Genomic DNA, 6,000 nt, shown 5'->3' on the forward strand with positions numbered 1-6,000 from the left:
GTCCGATTTGAAAAATTCTTTCAGTGCATTTATCGAGAAAGGCGATAGGCTATAATATATCATCACGCTAAGACTAACAAGAGCGGAGCAATGCGGGTAAAACCGCGGGGCCCAGCTAGTCTAATCTAAATATAATAATAATATATTAATACCTTGAATAAAAGATCATTTTTAATTCCAAAGAAGATATATTAAAATGAATAATACTATTAATGCATGTCTCATAATTATTAATGCTTGTTTTCTGTTTACATTACCCATAGAAGGGTTAATCGGTCATTTGTATACGTAGCTAAGGAGTATCGCATAAATCGAACTTTGCACACGTCGCACCTAAGTGCTAACCGAAGTAATGAACAAAAACTTTCCTCTCAAAGTATCAATATTTCATCTGGAAAGTTCTGAACGAAATTCAAGTTAAGCAATGCGGGGTCACGTAGCGTATGGTTTTAGTCATAAACTGTATTATGCTCGAAGTTACCAAGGTTTTACAGACTTATTTATTTAGAGTAATCCCTTACGCAGCCAACGTGGCGCTGAATGTTGCAGGTGATAGTCGAATTGTGACGTTTTAAAATAAGTCTGGAAATATGAAATAAAAAAAATAACAGTACAATCTATATTTTAAATAGACGTTGTTGCTATAAACAAAATTAATGTACCGTATTTAAATTATTACGCAAGTAGAATAAATATTTTTAATTTTTAGTAGGTAACCTGCAAGTGTGGTAGATTTTTATACAAATTACAAAGAATACGCCATTTTATCGACTTTAGTCTTTACCCAAAAAAACAACGAAAGTTCTCAATTTGTACCTATAATATATAATAGGTATAGTTACACAGACAATATTAATATAAATAGCAAATCCAAATCATAAAGGATATTCCAAATCAAGGATTCAGCGTTTGAAATCAAATACGATGTCACGTGCGTCGAATAATTAACATGTCTCAACTAAACACTTTGATAGCGAATAGATATACTATCGGAAATGTAATTAGATTAATGAAGGTGCAATTTGGGGAATCGCTGCTCGCTAATTATAGCTATAAGTTTGACGTTGAAGTTAAATAATTAGTTATATTGATAATATTAATATATCATAATATTAATGTTTATATTGTCTATATTAGATATATATTTTCTTGTCTTACATCTTATTCATGCATTATTTTTTTTGGAACTGGACTGAAAAAAAATTGCTTATAACCTGCTTGATTTTCTCTGTAATAAAATTATTTTCAATATCACATCGAATATTTAAAAGATCACTCAACCTTAACTCATACAACAAATAATTTTGTTTCATAGAGTCGTCGCACAAAAATCCTTATTTCGACAAGTCGCTGTAACAAACCCGTATAATATGAATACGAGAATTTATTTTAATTAAATTTCGCGATATCCTGAGCAGTTTACCTTTCTTCGCTTGATTATGGACCTTTTTACTTTGGACAAACTTAATGCTCTATTTGCTTATATTCATCATCATCAAGTTTTATCATCGAGGCGCAGATGCTTTTTGTTATTTCGTGATTTTTACTGTTTAGTTGTTTACATCTTGAAGACAGATTATTTTTTTATTAACTGAAAAAGGTGTACTCAAAATTTTACAACTTTGATAAAAATCATTTTGCTTTAAAAAGGTGAAGGGTTGTAAATTGTAATGCAGGTTAATACATTCCTCATTATATTTGTATTATCGTTAAAGAGTCGTATAAAGTCAATTAACGTATCTACTTACTCGGTAAGCGGATATTAATATCTGTTTCAATGATTATCTGTATAGACAACTACGTGATCAGACTTCTGTGTTCTTAAATGTTATCTAGAAGTTGTATATATTATGATCTTACAGTTGTAACTGTAAGATAATAGGTACAGATACAGATAAATACCAGAATATCAAGTAACATACACACTATTTATTGAACTAAACAACTCTTACTATAATGAAATCTAATTAATATAAGTTCAGCCAAGCGTCTGTAACAAACAGAGAACAAAAGTTAATTTCGTCATCTATTTCTATTTTAACTATTCGCTGAAACTCAATTTCATCCAAGAGATTTACACTGAAACGGAATAAAAATACAACAAGAATATCTTAAGCTTAACAAATTCAATTACGGAGGCCAAGTGTTAAATTGGAATCTTGTATTTGCATCTACAGTAGTAATATATGCAGGGGACTTCCACAACTTTTCATGCATAAAATAGTTCTTACTGGGATGGCTCAAAATCATTTACATTAAGAACTATCCGTGAATTCTTAATGTTAACTCACTCTTTATTCAAATACTTTTTACAAAGTTGCTGGATATATTCATCGACTTTGAGTGTCCTGAAATATGGTATGGTATATTATATTTTATATTGATTAAATTAAGACTCATTTTCATATACAACGTGTACACATAAACAACCAGTAGGTACCATTACAGAATACGTTATGGCTTTTCTTCAACGCGTTGAGACTGGAGATCGAATAGTTATAGGATGTCAGCCACGACAGGAATTTCGCTGTGTAGTGTTTCTGTGATTGTCACCACGTCGTGAGCGTTTTCATAAGAGCCATAACACGAATTTCACGATCTTTATCTGGCTCTGTAATCATTAAGTATTGCGAGCTATTTTTTTGCCTTAATAAACGTTATCGGTCTTTGAGACTAAAATTATTAATTATCCTTTATAGTACCACTACGACTATTAAAATGTAAAAAATGTAGGTAATGTGCAATAAGGTTTTCATTGCTAAAAAGCAATTTCTTCCAGGCAACCTGACGAGGAGTTTTCGTCGAAAGTATGCGATGTATTTGAAACTACATGGACTGCAACACATACAATTTTGCTTTAGATAATATTTTTTATAATTTAAATAATTTTTTTTATAATTTTAATAATAAATATATTTAAAAGAAAGAAAAGCAAGTATAAACAAAACACGAGTCTCATGATTTTTAACATTTTAGTGGTTACCCAAGTTTTCAGAAAGTTCACAAATACCAGAATTTTACAGCTTTCCCCGCACAGTCTCAAAGGAAATCCCGACTTTCTTCCTGTTTCAAATTTCAATACTTTTGTTAGCAAATTTTAACTCATGAAGTTTCCATTTTTGGGAATAAGGATCTTGATTTGGATGGTAATATATTTTTTTAGGTCGCACCTAGCGGCATTTACAGGAATCGCAAGTCGCAAGTCAAAAACTTACAAAGTAGGTAATATTATATAATAATAATATTATATAATAAAAGGGCGTAGGGATGTGACGACCCCATCGCCCACGGTTGGGATATCTATTGTTTACGTGATAATAGATATTCCACCCGTGCAATCAGTCAACCCGCAGGACACCTTGTGGCGGGGTGTCGGGGAGTAGCGACCCCGCGGGAACCGAGTGCTCCCGGGGGAGGCCCCTGTCTTCATCTCCGGCTCGACTTCACCGGCCGGTCGGAGTGAAGCCTGACGAGGACAGAACCCCCACCTCTGGCTTGCCTTAACCGGCCGGCCAGAGTGGAGTCGCGAGAGCTTTTAGCTCGAAGGGTGGATGCGAAGCGTAAGTGGCGAGTGGGCACGTGATGCTGGACCCTCAGGGAGCGCGTGATCGTCGTTTAAAGTCCAGGGACGCCTCTCCACCCTTAGCTGCTCACGACATGTTGCCCTCTTGTTGCTAAGTTACAGCGACTTTTTAGAGGGCCCATCTGTGAGAGGGCGAGTCACCGTCTGCCAATATATTTTTACAAACTTTGTTGTAGAAAGGCAGACGCCATAGTTCCTATAGACCCAGTAACCTGTCCACATAGCACCCCTTTCCATAGTCCAGTTATTTCTTTCCATTTTCTGTAATAGTCCTACATCGGCCGCGGACTGCCCAGGGCTGTATCTCTATATAGTGCAGTCATGGGCAGGCTGCGGCTGGTGTCCCATAACACATTAAAACTCTCAAAAGGGCCTCTGCGTGTTGGATCCGTGTCCCCACGTAAGCCTTCCAAAAGACCGGGTACCGTCCTTCTGGTGGTACCCGAGTATTATGGAGTTTTTATATAATAATAATATTATGGTTGTTAAACTATGGGTAACTGGATGATATTATATACCTTCTTACAGGTGTTGCGTTACATTTTTCGGATTTTTTAAGGAGCAGAACATCGCGCAAGCATTTCTTTTGTCTACTAGGAGTGTTCCAATAAAAAAATGCAGTAGCTTAACTTTTATGACGTGAAACTTCTTTATCGGGGTTGGAAAAAAATTTAGTGTAACATTTTTTTCGTTACGCGTGACATTTTTCCGTTACGCGCCATCTTGTTTTTATCCCTTACACGCGTGATTGACGTATTTCTGTAAAGTTATATAAGGTCATAAAGAAGTTTCACTTCTTACGTGTGTACACTAGTACACGTACACATTTTTTTTAACTTATTATGAAATTAAGAAATCAATTATTTTAATTTTGAATATTTAATATGAGCTTCTTAGGTAACTATAATATATATATATATATACCTAAATAGGAGTATCTATAAAATATTAATATGCTGGATAATTTAAATCTACATAATATTGGCCATTTATCTTATCAATTGTATAAAATAATTAATTATAAAAAGACTGATGTAGCGTACAGAAACAGTAACGAGATTCAATTTCCATATTTCAAGAGTTCAGATGCAGCAAGTGTAAGTGCTGCCGACTGCCAAACGTGTGATAAAACTGCTGCCATTGTGAACGGAGAAATCTGTGGAGACGATGTTGGTACTAAAATAATATAAGCTTTTTAAATTTGCCGCAATTCTCACAGAATTTTGTTAATAATCATTTTTAGTAGTTTGAAGAAAGTATATTTTAAGCTTAAGAGGCAGGTCTTTTGGCAATTTATTTTAATCGCATATTGACATTGAAAATGCAATAAATGGAAAAGTGGAGGTTAAAAATAATAACATATAATAATGCACATTATTTTTTCTTTAATATAATTTTGATATTATATTAATATAATAATTTAAATAATACTCGGCTCTATTCCACTCTTGTTCCCTTTCGTCACCCAATATTACTTGAGGTCGAACATTCTACTAGACGATTGCTGACTTTATTCCTTCAAACTCAAGGTATATTCTCTCTACATTTGCAAAGCCTTTGTTCTAAGACAGCGATGTCTCTTTGGAGTGGCGTGACAAAATTAAGATGACCCCTCTCCGCTGAATAAACATGAGGACGTGTCGACCAATTATATAGTTTGAGAGGTCTTCCAATTCTGGTGGACAGGTTTCTTAGTTCCACTGGTGCTTAAACAAATACTAGTCGTAAACTTTTATGAAACTATAACATGTATTTGGTATAATAGAGCCATGTTTGCATTTTGTGACTCATATTTGATATTAACTTCTTTAGTTTCATATCTGTGTTTGCTTGAATCAATGTTGCGACATCCCTTTTAAAGGTTTAAAATAAGTGTTATATTGTTTTGAAATTTAGACTGCCATATAGTTGGTGTTTAATTAAAGTCAAGCGTAGTCAAGTAAAAGTACTGTATTTAGGGCATTGGCGTAGATTCAAGACATTCTATCTGTAAGCGTGATCGATTTTTTAGTTATTCACACAATTTCGTAAATATAATAGATAAAGCAATATTACTTTTATAGGGAGAGTCTATAAACATATTATATTATCTTAAATAAATAACCCGCAAGAACAAAAACCGTGACTCGAAAACTTGAAACAAATGCAAATAATTTTCCGTTATAAATAACGAGACTGGAGACACAGGGACTTCCTTAAATAATTCACCAATCAAAAACTTGTCAAACTCATTTTTCAAAGTTTATTCAAAAGAGCAAGGAGACCCAAATAACTTATATTTCAGAACTCTGTGCAAGAAATGTATCGGATTTTATAGTCACTTTTATTGGGTCATAAATTTTAAGATGAACTAACTTTGTTCAACTGTGGATCAGAAACATTGTTTGTTTTTTGGGAAAGAGAAGGTTAAGGGGAGT

Source organism: Colias philodice, chromosome 22 (genome assembly GCF_061535455.1).
Source record: "Colias philodice isolate Cphi_HAF_F1 chromosome 22, ilColPhil1 Martin Lab GWU primary, whole genome shotgun sequence".
Lineage (NCBI taxonomy): Eukaryota > Metazoa > Arthropoda > Insecta > Lepidoptera > Pieridae > Colias > Colias philodice.